Source organism: Orcinus orca, chromosome 10, assembly GCF_937001465.1.
Source record: "Orcinus orca chromosome 10, mOrcOrc1.1, whole genome shotgun sequence".
Taxonomy (NCBI): domain Eukaryota; kingdom Metazoa; phylum Chordata; class Mammalia; order Artiodactyla; family Delphinidae; genus Orcinus; species Orcinus orca.
Window position 1 is genome coordinate 93,305,753 of NC_064568.1, and position 12,517 is coordinate 93,318,269.

The 12,517-nt window shown below is 42.9% G+C and overlaps 1 protein-coding gene across 8 annotated transcripts in view; it reads left to right on the plus strand.

Moving 5' to 3' along the window:
• The window catches only part of ATXN1 (ataxin 1), a 409,623-nt gene that overhangs the window by 247,864 nt on the left and 149,242 nt on the right, over window positions 1-12,517 (plus strand). For 6 of the 8 annotated variants that reach the window (XM_049716362.1, XM_033434914.2, XM_033434925.2 and 3 more), the window contains one exon: window positions 12,257-12,385. The gene's annotated coding sequence lies outside the window, so the exon portion shown is untranslated. Of the gene's footprint in view, window positions 1-8,827; window positions 9,990-11,596; window positions 11,893-12,256; window positions 12,386-12,517 lie in introns of those variants that run through there. The other 2 variants (XM_033434929.2, XM_033434928.2) reach the window with 2 other exon arrangements.

Genomic DNA, 12,517 nt, shown 5'->3' on the forward strand with positions numbered 1-12,517 from the left:
GATCAATAAGCACGTTGAAAAAATGCTCAGCGTCTTTAGTGGTTAAGGAAATGCAAATCAAAACCACAGTGAGATACCACATTATGTCCATCAGGGTGGCCATAATAAAAAGTTAGGAAGATAACATATTGGCAAGGATATGGAGAAATTGGAACCCTCATAAATTGCTTTAAAATTGTGTAGCCACTGTGGAAAAGAGTTTGGCATTTCCTCAAAAGGTTAAACACAGAATTACCATGACCCAGCAATTCCACTCCTAGGTATATACCCAAGAGAACTGAAAACAGTCATTCAAACAAAAACATCTACAAGAATGTTCATAGCAGCATTCTTCATGATGGCCAGAAAGTGGAAACAAACCAAATGTCCATCAACTGATGAACGGATAAACAAACTATGGTATATACGTGCAATGCAGCCAGTGTTCAGACAAAAGAATGAAGTACTGATCCTGAAAATGCTATGCTCAGTGAAAGGAGCCAGACACAAAAGGCCGTGTATTGTATGATTCCGTTTAGATGCAACATCTAGAATAGGCAAATCTATAGACACAGAAAGCAGACCAGTGGTTGCCAGGGGCTGGAAGGAGGAGGGAATGGGGAGTGACTGATGTGTATGGGGTTTCTTTGGGGGATGATGAAAATCTTCTGGAATTAGGTAATGGTGACGGTTGTACAACATTGTGCATGTAATCAAAACCACTGAATTGTACACTTTAAAAATGATTTAAATGGTGAATTTTATGTTATGTGAATTTTACCTCGATTAGAAACTCTCTGTCCCCATCTGTTCTTCACTTTTGGTCTTAAACCAACCCCTTAGACATTACTAAAGGATCTTGTTCTATCATTTAGCCTTTGTGATTCCACTCTCACCCTCTACTTTTTCTCCTCCAATGTCAGCTTCTGCAGAGAGTCATCTACACTGGTCTTCACTTCTTACCAGCACCGCATTCATCACTCCTCCTCAGGCTTTGGTTCCCCAGCAGAGCCAGGGGAACATGGCAGCCATGTAAAAGGTCCCTCTGCAGATTCCACACCTGAGCTGGAAAGTTCTGCATCTGCCCACGCAGCAGCTCAGGTGCCTCCCGCTTTACCCAAGAGGGCTTCCAGTTGCTAAAATTTGAAATTGGGTTTCAATGGACTCATCCGTCACAGCATCACCACAGAATGTAAACTCTTGGGGACAGATGAGAGAAGCCGCATAGCCTCTCCTGGCAGGCCCAGGTGGCTCCTGCAAGCTCAGTACAGTGAAAGTCACAGGTAGGAAAATGTAAATTTGTATGAGAAAGATGTAAGGCTGTTACAGAGCTTAAGTCCCTTTCATTCTGGATAATAGTCAGCTCTGATAGCCTTGGAGGTTGATCTCTGAGCCGGCAGTGGTCTTAAAGTGGAAGGAAGCTGTATTCAACATTCTCTTAATTTCTTTCTTCCCACCCCCTCTTTTTCTGCTGGGGTCAGCAGAAATTGGGAATCTTTTTTTCCTTTTAGATCAGTATTAGTATGATTATACTGAAAGACCTGTATGGGAGGAATGCTGAGATCTGAATTAAAAATAGCGTTTTCTGTCCTCCCACGCACAGCACTTGAGTGCTCTGAATGCCTTTTATAAATGCAGACTTTCTGCCTGGCTAGATAAAAGAAGCTGTCACTTCATTTCCATAACGAAGTCATTCCCAGGAGAATTCCATTGTTTTAGCAATAGAATTTTTGTAAAAGGCCTCTTATTTTGCCTGAAAAAGGTAACAAAAATGAACTTTGGAGAGCTTATTCGACAAAACAATTAAGGAGTGAGATTTTTCTCCTCTTTTGATATGGGAGGAGTTCTAAGTGTGAGAATCCCCTGAGCCATGATATTAGGATAAACCCCCTAAACCTGGAAGACGAAGATGGTGGGGAGAAAGTCTGTTACTCCTTCTTCAAGTAGGAATGGGGGTGCGCCATTCCCTACCATGTGGGTTCCAGAGGCATGTGACAAACAGGTGTTGCTAATTCTGAAGAGTTTTAAGTTTATTTTTAAAGTGATGTAGGAAACTTTTAAGATCCTCATTATGTAAGGAATTTTCGTGTGATTTTTAATGAAATGTGATCAGGTATTTTAATTGAGTTTCAGGACTCTGCAGGCCAACTCTGGATGTATCTTGCTGGGGTCCTGTGCTAGTTGATATTGCCCTTTATTTGACCTTAAAACATTGTCGCAAGTGGCATTGTTACTGAGTCCAAGCTCCTTCGCTTGCTGCAGGACAGGCCAATAAATTGAGAGACAAGTTGTTGAGGCCAGGAATAGCAACCTTATTCAGAGAGCCTGCAGACCAGGAAGATGGTGGATGGTGTCCCAAAGAACCATCTTGCCTGAGTTACAATGCAGGCTTCTTTTCTACTAAAAGGGGGGAGGGAGTGAAGTCAAACATTTCCTGGTTCGGGTCAGTCTCCCGATGTGTTAATTTCTTCCTTCCTGCAGTCTTTCCTCTTTTTTTTTTAAAGTGTTTTCAGTCATTCTCTAATGTGGTTTAATTTATTTTTGCTGTGTTGGGTCTTCGTTTCTGTGCGAGGGCTTTCTCCAGCTGTGGCAAGCAGGCGCCACTCTTTATCGCGGTGCGCGGGCCTCTCACTATCCCGGCCTCTCTTGTTGCGGAGCACAGGCTCCGGACGCGCAGGCTCAGTAGTTGTGGCTCACAGGCCTAGCTGCTCCGCGGCATGTGGGATCTTCCCGGACCGGGGCTCGAACCCATGTCCCCTGCATTAGCAGGCAGAGTCTCAACCACGGCGCCACGAGGGAAGCCCCCTTCCTGCAGTCTTTCACAGGCGGGTGTGGTGAGGATGTTTCCTGTAGCTAAACAAAGGTACTTTAGCTTAATGCTCATTACCTGGGAGGCAGGGTTCCCAGGAATGGGCCATTATGTGTAACTGAAGCTTATAGGCAACATTCCTTTGGTGGCGATTAACTTGTAATAGAATATACAGAGTTTCTTCCCTGTTACGGAATAGGAGGTACTTCGTTATACAGCATTACTTGTATGTGGTTCAAGTAGGTATGTGTGCGTGTGCCTGCTCCCAGCCTCCCTCCCTGGTGCTACCCACACCCTCCACGCAACAAATCTTTGCTCCAAATACAGTATCAAATCTTCAACTCCGTGTTCATAAAAGAAGAATAATTGTATTTCTCGGTACTTTCCTGGCACCAAGTAACCCACATCAAAGTCTACCTGCCTTTGGTGTTTCAACAGGTAATCCCTAGATTTAATGCCAAGTGGCATTTCTGTTCCTTGGTCTTCGCAGCTGAGACCATTGAAATCTCAGTTTTAAGCTAGAATAGTTTTGTTAAGCCTCCTCCAAAAGAGAAGTTTTAAATAGTGCCTTTGTCTTCTAATGCTTTTGTTCTGATTGCATCAGAAAGTTGTGATATTTAAACAAGGAGGCAGTGACCTGGAATAGTATGAAAAAAAGGATAAAATACAGAGTCATTATATTTTTGGCTTTCAATTTAATAAAACGTACAGAAAGAAGACAAATGAGGTTGATTTAATGTAATTATGGCAATCCTGTTGATCCAAACATTATGCAACGTTGGATAGTTAAACTGTTGCTGATTTTGAATTTGGGGAAATAATTCTGTTTTTCAAAAGATCTTTGAATAGCCTTTAATCACGTAACGATACTATAACTTTTTTTTTTTTTTTGGTGGTACGCGGGCCTCTCTCACTGTTGTGGCCTCTCCCGTTGCGGACGCGCGGGCTCAGCCGCCGTGGCATGTGGGATCTTCCCGGACCAGGGAACGAACCCATGTCCCCTGCATCGGCAGGCGGACTCTCAACCACTGCACCACCAGGGAAGCCCAATACTATAACTTTTAAGGCATGGCTGAAGGTCCTGGTTGAAGCCATGCTTTTACGTAGAAACGTTTCATTAAGTAAAAAGGAAGTCATGGTTTGATAGGATGCTTCCAAAGTTCTGCTTTTAATACCTTTGGTGAATTCTGTATCTGTCCAAAAGCATTGGGCTGGAGAGTATATGGGGATTCTGTCTTGTCATTTTATAATACTTTGACTTACCATTTGGTATTTTGTGAAGTCAGGCCCAAAAGAATACTTGAGGATACTATCATACAACTCCTAATATTATGGCAAGAAGAGAATGAGAGGCACATATTCAAAATTTTTTCTGAGGATTTTTACTAATTTTGTTATAAAAAGGAGAGAAAAGTAGAGTAGACACAGAATGAAATGTAAAGCCAGGGGATTCCTCGCAGAGGCTACTCAGGAACCATAACAGCTCATGATTTATAAACGCTTTATAAGCGATCAAGGCATGGAGCACAGGCTCAGTCCCCACCGTCCCCATTTTTACCAGGCGCTTCTGCAACACCCGGACTAATCACTGACGTTCTCCAGCAGGCATGAATAAAACTCTCCTCCCAGGAGAAGGTGTGTGATGGCTCCTGGCAGCCTGAAAGGGACTTGTAACCCAGGGGATGGAGAGCCGCAGTGTGGTCTCTAAGCTTCTTGATCCAGATGGTTCTGTCTCCTGAGCCACAGTGCCTTCTCTTGGGCTTTAGCAACCCCCTTTGGGAGCAGAGTATTAAACAGGGCCAGGGAGAAATTGTCAATTAGGAGCACAAGCCATCTTGGTCTTTAAAATCCTAATTTCCTGGAGACGTCATTCTATGGCTGTTCAGTGCAGATTAGGTAGATCTTGTTTATTTTTTCCCTTTTCTTCTCGATATGCAGACATACTTTTCTCTGGGTGCATAATTGTGTTTCTTAGCAAACTTTGCTTTATAGCAGTAAGGAGATATAACCAGCATACACATACAGACACCTGCCGCGTCTATATGTGTGTGGATAAAAGCCTTACCTTTTGTGATAAGCTGCGCTGATCCTAGGAAACAGTGGCATGGATCAACATGAATTAATTTTTATTTTAACGTCTCATCATATGATTTTTTTCTAGCATGTTTATCTCTGATGATATGTTCTTTCGGCAGATGCTCCTTTTAGTTTTCATCACCTAGGCACAAACCAGTGAACATCAATAGGAAATGTCCCAAGTGCGTGCTAGACGTTCAGGGACTGCCAGTTCGGAATAAGATTTTACAATGGATACATCGCACAGCTTACTGATTTGTTGATTGAAGAGGGATGGCGTGATGTGATGAACAAGTCATATTCTTCAGAATACCCTAGGTTTGGGCTTCCTCCCACTGGTCAGCTCCCTCTAGCTCCTCTTGAAGTCTTACTGTGTTGCCGTTCCTGGGAAAGGGGAGTTTTGGCGCCCCCCCCCCCCCATTGCCATGGATACTCCCTTGTGAGCAGGGTGGAGACAGAGGCTCTGGACCTGCTGGGCTGAGCTGATCCACAGGAGGCTTTTCTGGACTCTACAGTTGGCAGCAACCTTGGCTGCTCTTTTCTCCCTCAGAAAGAAAATACCAAGAGTCAGCTTTGGGCCTGAGTTGGAAAAAAAAAAAAAAAAAGGCCCTTATAGAGCATTTCGTCAGTTGACTGAGCAGTTTCCATATTGGCTTATGTCATGATTTTTCTCCAAGCCACCAGCAAGGAACTCACAGAGTAAGGAGACTTGAGGACACGTCAGAGGGAAGAAAGGAAAATACCACCTTCTTGGTCAGTTAATCAACAAGTATTCGTCAAAGGGTTACCCTTTGCAGAAGCACTGTGGCACTTACAAAGAGAAGACAGACACAGACCCTGCCTTTGCAGAGTTCACTACAGTCTGGAGAAATGGTGCCTGTTTGAGGATAAGGAATAAAATGATTAGTATCCTTGGGAAAAGGAATAAAAACCATAGGAGTTCACATCCAAGAAAAAAAAAAGTACTTCTGATTGAGAAAGTTGTAGCACAGGAAGATGAAGGAAAGAGTGATTGGAAAAGGTAGGACTTGAGCTGGTCCTAATAGGTACAGCTTGAATTTTTACATAGAGAGTAGAAATGTGAGCTCTTGGAGATGAAGAGATGACCTCAGTTTGCCTGGTACAACACGCATAAGGGGAGAAGTGGGAAATGAAGTTGGAAAAGCATGTTGGGGCTAGATGGTAAAGGTCTTAAACATCAGATTTTAGGAGACTTTCAGCAAGCTGGAGGAACCCGTGAAGGTGCAGCATGGAGAAGTTGTATAATCTACTTTAGGATCCGACAGGGATGGCTCAGAGGTTTGCAGGGAGAGTATTGAAGGCAAGAAGACCATTATCAGGCTGCCATGAGAGGACAGAGTCTGCGCCAGCATGGCAGCGTGGGTGTAGAGTGCATGCTTAATGGGACTTGACAACTGGTAGACTCTGGGAGAAAAGAGGAGAAGACAACTGTGCCATTAGCATGAATCAGAAATAAAAGGAGGACTGGTTTGGTGGAAAAAAATAGAACTTTTGAAACAGACATAATTTATTTATACTGCATATATCCAGCAGCTTACTGGGGGAGAAGCCAGGATACAGATTTAAGAGTCATATGCAGTACAAGGCAATTATTATAGAAGGAGAAGAGAGTCGAGAACGTCACCTTGGAGAGTACATAGCCTAGGGTTAGAAGGAATAACGGGAAGGGACAAAACCCAAGCAAGAGGAACAGCAGTCAGTGATGTTAGGATAGATCAGAATAGTACTGTTTCAGAAATCAAGAGTAGTACTGGGACATTTTGGTTGCAAGAGACAAGTAAAACTCAGAATGACTTAAACAAACCAAAAAAGAATTTATTGTATCACCTATGTATTAGTTTTCTATTGCTGCAGAACAGATTATCATAAACATCGTGATTTAAAACCACCATTTCTGTAGGTCAGAAGTCTAGCCATGGCTTAGCTGGATTCTCCACTCAGGGTTTCCTAAGGCTGAAATCAAGGTGTTAGCTGGGCTGCATTCTCATCTGGGGCTTGCCGTCCTTTTTCAAGCTCCTGTGGTTATTGGCAGAATTTACTTCCTTGTGGTTGTAGGACTGAGGCCCTTATTCTTTTGCTGGCTATGGGATGGGTACCACTCTTAGCTCCTGGTGAGAGCCATGCCCCCCTCCCACCCCCAAATGTGTTCTTTCATGTTTTGAATCTCATTCCTGGAAGAGCTTGTCCTGGAAGGGCTCGCCTTTTTAGGTCAGGCCCACCAAGGCTGGGCTTTCTGTTTTAAGGTCAATTGATTTGGGATGTTAATTTTATCTGCAAAATCTTTCACAGCAGCAGCAGCACCCAGATTGTGTTTGATTGAATAACTAGGAGAGGGTGTGTGGGCACCAGGGGACAGGGAATCTTGGGAGCCACTTTAGAATTTTGTCTATCACAATGTAACTAAAAGATACAGGAATGAATGTAACTTTTGGCATGGCTGCATCCAAGGGACCTCACTGTCATCAGGACTCAGACGTTCTGTCTTTCAGCCTCATCCCCTGCTGCAGAACTTCACCCTCATGTGGGCTTTCCTCACAAGGTGGTAAAATTAGCTCTGAGGAGACCATGCTTCCATGGAGAGGGCATCTCATTCCTCTTAGTTCCAGCCAGTCTGCGAGAGGCCTTTGATTGGTGTGGCTTTGGTTACATGCCCATCCCTACATCCTGTCATCATGGCAAGAGGGATATGTATTCTGATTCTCCAAGCCTAGATCGTATGCCCATCTTTATTTATTTTTAAAATTTTATTGAAGTATAATTGATTCATTATGTTGTGTTGATTTCTGCTGTACGGCAAAGTTACTCAGTTATACATACATGCTCTTTTTATATTCTTTTCCATTACGGTTTATCACACGATATTGAATATAGTTCCCTGTGCTGTACAGTAGGACCTTGTTGTTTATCCATCCTATATATAATAGTTTGCATATGCCCATCTTTGGGCCCAAGGCATGAGGTCAACCCAGCCCAAATAACAAAGAAAATGGGGGAGAGGTCATTCCAGAAAGATGCTGTCCAGGCAAAAATGCTAGTTCACTAAATAAAAAGAATATTTAAGGAACTACCTTATCAAGTATTCTAGGAGAGTCAGTTAGGAAAAGGCCACTACATTTAGAAGACAGGGAGCCATTCCTGGCCTTTAAAAGAGAGGAAGTTTACTTAAAAAAAAAAAAAGTGTTGAAATCAAATTCTAAGGGTTTTAAGAGGTACCCGATGAAATACAGTGTTGAATTTATACTACACTTTAACATGTTTTATGGTGAACAGGGGAGCGGTGACAGCCATTTGGGAATGTATTAGGGTCTGGGGAAGATCTTTCAGGGATAGCAATGATTACGTTTTAAGCTGCAAAGAAGTTTCTGGTAGAGGGGGTGAAAGGATTGTAGGAGAGACAGAGGGCAGAATTGACCCCAACAGGACTTGGAGCCAGTAGGAGACAGACTAAGAGCCCCAAAGAGTTTTCACAGATTATAAAGTTTTGTGGGCTTTTTGGGTTGTTTGGTCATTTGTCACTTCTTTGGAAGGAATGATACCTGTTTATTCTAATGTACCCATCTTAAAGTGATTAAATATACTCAAGATCCTTAGCCTCTGTCTGGCCATGTAATTGACAGAAAGACTTTACACTTAGAGCAGTGGTTCCCAAAGTGTGGTTCCTGGACCAGAAGCCTCAGCATCACCTGGGAACCTGTTAAAAGTGCAAGTTCTTTGGCCTCGCCTCAGACCTCCTAGATCAGAAATTCTGCGGGTGGGACCCAGCAACATGGTTTCACAAGACCTCCAGGTGTTTTTGATGACGGTTCAGGTTTGAGAGCCACTGCCTCAGAGCATCCGCATCTCTCCTCCATGGACCACGAGGGTTTCCTTAATGGTGGCTTTTGCAAAGCTAGGAGAATCGAGGATAAAGGCTCCTGGTGCTGGGGGAAGGGGTTGTAAATCTTGAAAGGAGATGGCAACTGCTCAAAAGCCATTAGTGACCAAAAATATAATGGATTGGAGGAACAGGAGAGAGAAGGGTAAATTATAACTTAATTGTTCTCGAGTTCATGCAGGACTTTCACTCGGATGATAGGCATGTAGGACCTCCAAGTCCCTGGAGGGCAGAAAAGTGAGAAGGGCTTAAATTATAGCCGTAGAGTAGTGCTTCCTTTGGCATAAAGGTTAAGTCGTAGAACTGGTTTGCGATATGGATCATTTAATTTAAGTGCAGGCTCTTCTACTCAGCACTACCAGGAGGCTGCAAAAGAAGGGCATGGCAAGGTTTCTTTCATCAAGGAGCTTGTAAACTTTTGGAGCCTTTCAAGGCCTACATTGTCTTTTTATACTTCACTGGATTTATTTAACAGTGCTGAATTGAAAAGAACCTCGGGTCAGAATGCTCGCTAAAGGCTGTAAGTGCTGTGGGCAGTCAGGGGAAGGAGAAATTGGCGTTGTGTCACTTTCATCTCTGGACGGAGGATGCAGCTGTCAGCCTGGCATAATTTCCCAGGTCTCATGGCAGGGTTTTGGACCACTCGGCTTCAAAAAGTTTTTCTTCTTGCTCTTTCTTCCTGAGTTTGCTAAAGCTTGTCAGGACTCCTAAGTCAAAGTGAGGGTTTGGATTTCACGACTTTGAACTTGGAGGATTCTTAATATTTTGGTAGTTATATGAGGAACCAGATACGTAGGAGATACTGCATTTTATCCGTTGTCTTAAATGTAAACAGGCTCAAATAGACGTTTGGCATATTCATTTCGAACAGACTTTCAAACTTACTCCATTCACAAGAGAACATGAATGAGCCTGTCTGAGGATGCCTTCGTTTTGTAGGATGAAGAAAGCAAATTCCTGATTTTCCTTAGTGGAAAAATTAAGTTGCACCAGCTCTGGGATGGTAGGGAACAAGAAGACAGTTCAGATGAACACAACATTTCCGTCGCTTTTTATTTCTGTGCACCATGCTGCATACCTGGGTAAATAGATACCAAACCAAGAACCAAAAGCGAAGGTGCACAGGACACTCTAGAAAGTGAGGAAAAATACCATTTCGGTCCAGGAGAGAAATAATAAAAACATCCTAATAGTCAAGAGGAAGCCAGCAAATTTGGAACCTAATAGAAGGTACTAAGAAGTGGTTTTTTGTTTGTTTTTAGAAGTTTACGTGTAATATGATCTGTCTTTAGCCCTTTTAGGGGAGGGTTTTAAGAGGAAGCTTCGTTTTATTTCATTGTGATGATGGGGTTATTTTTGATGAATTAGGAAGCTAGAGTCTTCCTTTTCTGTCACATCAAGTGTAATGCCTGCACTGAATAATGTTCCTCTAGCAGAAATTACTAGTTTGTTGCCCTGATGGCCCAGTAGTTGGAAAGAAGAATCATTTCTTATTTCAAGGTATTGAGAACAGTTCTGTTGTTCATTTCTTGATCAAGAAGACCCAATTGAAAAAAAAAGTCGGGAAAAAGATGAAATAACAGAAATTAATTGTACAGGTCTAGTCAGCGCAGATAATGCAGAGGCTGTTTCCTCTGCCCGGAAACTTGATGACCGGTTAACTCTCGCTCATCGTTCACTTCCCTGTTGAAGTGTTCCTTTTGTAAGAAAGACCTTTCTTCTAAGTGACGTTACCCCATTATGGGGTGATTGCAGATCACAGTGTTTATTTGTCCTTCTTAATGCCTATCTGCTTTTCGAATTTTATGCAAATATTAAAAATAGTATACTCTGATTCTTTAATATCTGTTCCTCTTGCAGCAATGAGCTTCTTAAAGGCACAGTCCTCTGTCTGTTTTGTTCACCATTATGAACATAGAACCTGGTGGATATAGTAAGCACCAAGTAAAAATGTGTCCACTGAATGAATGAATAAGAAAGCAGTTTGTACACTTGAAACTAATATGTTTTATGTCAGTTATACCTCGATTAAAAAACACTTTATAAACTGAATTCACTATAAAAGTCATGGTTAATTGTATTAATGGCAGACACCTTTCTCCCTTTCGTCCTAATTTTTTCTCTGCATTTAAAAAAGTTCTTTATTTTGAGGTCTACTTGTCAGTTTTTTGCCAGTTCCAAATCTAAGATTTGATATTATTCATTCTTGCCTGTTTTTGAGATAAGAGATCACATTTTTCCATCGAAAATATTCCTATACCCACAGTGCTAATTCTGGGATTCCCATTTTTGTTCAATGTACGCTTATGACTTTGAAAGGAAAACATGACTGGTACTTGTGGATGATTTATTTGGGAAGCAAACAAGATTCCAGCGTAGCATTTAAATTCTGTTTCTTGTCACCCCCAAAGCCACTCCGGTAAGCTTCCATACCTCAAGCATGCTCCTCAAAAGTACACAAGTCCAAACACCTTGATAATATTGGCCCAGGAAAAGTTTTTCCTGGCCCTGTCTTACAGGAGGGGGGAAAAAAAAATCAAGAAATCCAGGTGTGGAAATTATTAATGAGATATTGAGAGTAAACTTAATCAGGATGTGAATAGGTCTTTTCTTTAAAAGCAACATACACACAAAAATCACCCAGTCCTTTTCCATCAGGGCCTCAATGTGCCACTTCGGTGGGTGGAAGTGGCAAATGGCCAAGTGGAAAATTTCACAGCCCTGCAAATGTCCAGTGCACTCAACACTGCAGAACAGCAATCCGAGGGAGGGGTGTGGACCAAATCATCATGTTCGTGCACATGCCTCTCTCACCAGTTTTCATCTCCTTTTCCTGTTCAATTCCTGATCCAGGCCTTTACTTTTCTTCTCCCTGAGATTCTAGATGCCTCTGTCTCCAGTCCTCGGCTTCCCTTGATCCCTTGGTGAAAGAAGAAACATTTGGACGTTTGGGTGCCCCGGGGATGGTTGATATGGGTGCCTTGCCAAAGCTGGCTTTTATATTCTGGCTCCAAGCTCAGTAACAGGCTTCTGACTGCTAATAATCCTTTGTGTTTACGTGGCGCCTTTCTTCTCGGGAACTGTGAGTGCTTCGCCAGAGTGAGCTTACTGGTCTTCCCAGCCACCCAGTGAGGTATGAAAATGGCAGAAGGTGATCGCTCTAGCTCCCTCCTCCTTGAAGAGAGCAAACTCAAGTAGCTTATTTTGAGGCTGTGTTGCAAGTGTGCATCTCAGCTGGGTTGCCATCTGAAGTCTCCCAGAATTGGCTTCAACTTGGGGTGGGGATGGGGGTGGGGGAGAGGCTTGGCCGCACCGTGTTGTCTCCTGGGACAAGAGCAAAAATACTGCATTTCCTTTTTCAGCAAAGCATACTGGAGAATGGTCTTTGGTGAATTATCCATCAGTCTAATTGATCGTGAACTTCGTTTGTTGAGACAACGGGGGATTTGACGATGTATTCACCTTTCTCTTTTTTTTTTGTTCTGTTCCTATGCTAGGTACTTCTCCCTTCCCTGTGAAAGGAAGAAAGAACACGCCTGGGCCCAGGAGCGCTCCAGCTTCTTCTGGGAAGTCTCCATGGTGAAGGACAGGTTGGGGCTACCTGTGAACCGTGCACAGTGAATGTTGTAAGTGAACAAGATTTGCTTCTGCAGCGACTTGCCTTGTAACGATTTGTGAATCATGGGATGCAGGAGCCAGGGTGCTGAAGTGGTATTAGCATTAGCTCTAGGTGATCCTCCAATTAATTTCGTTTTTTT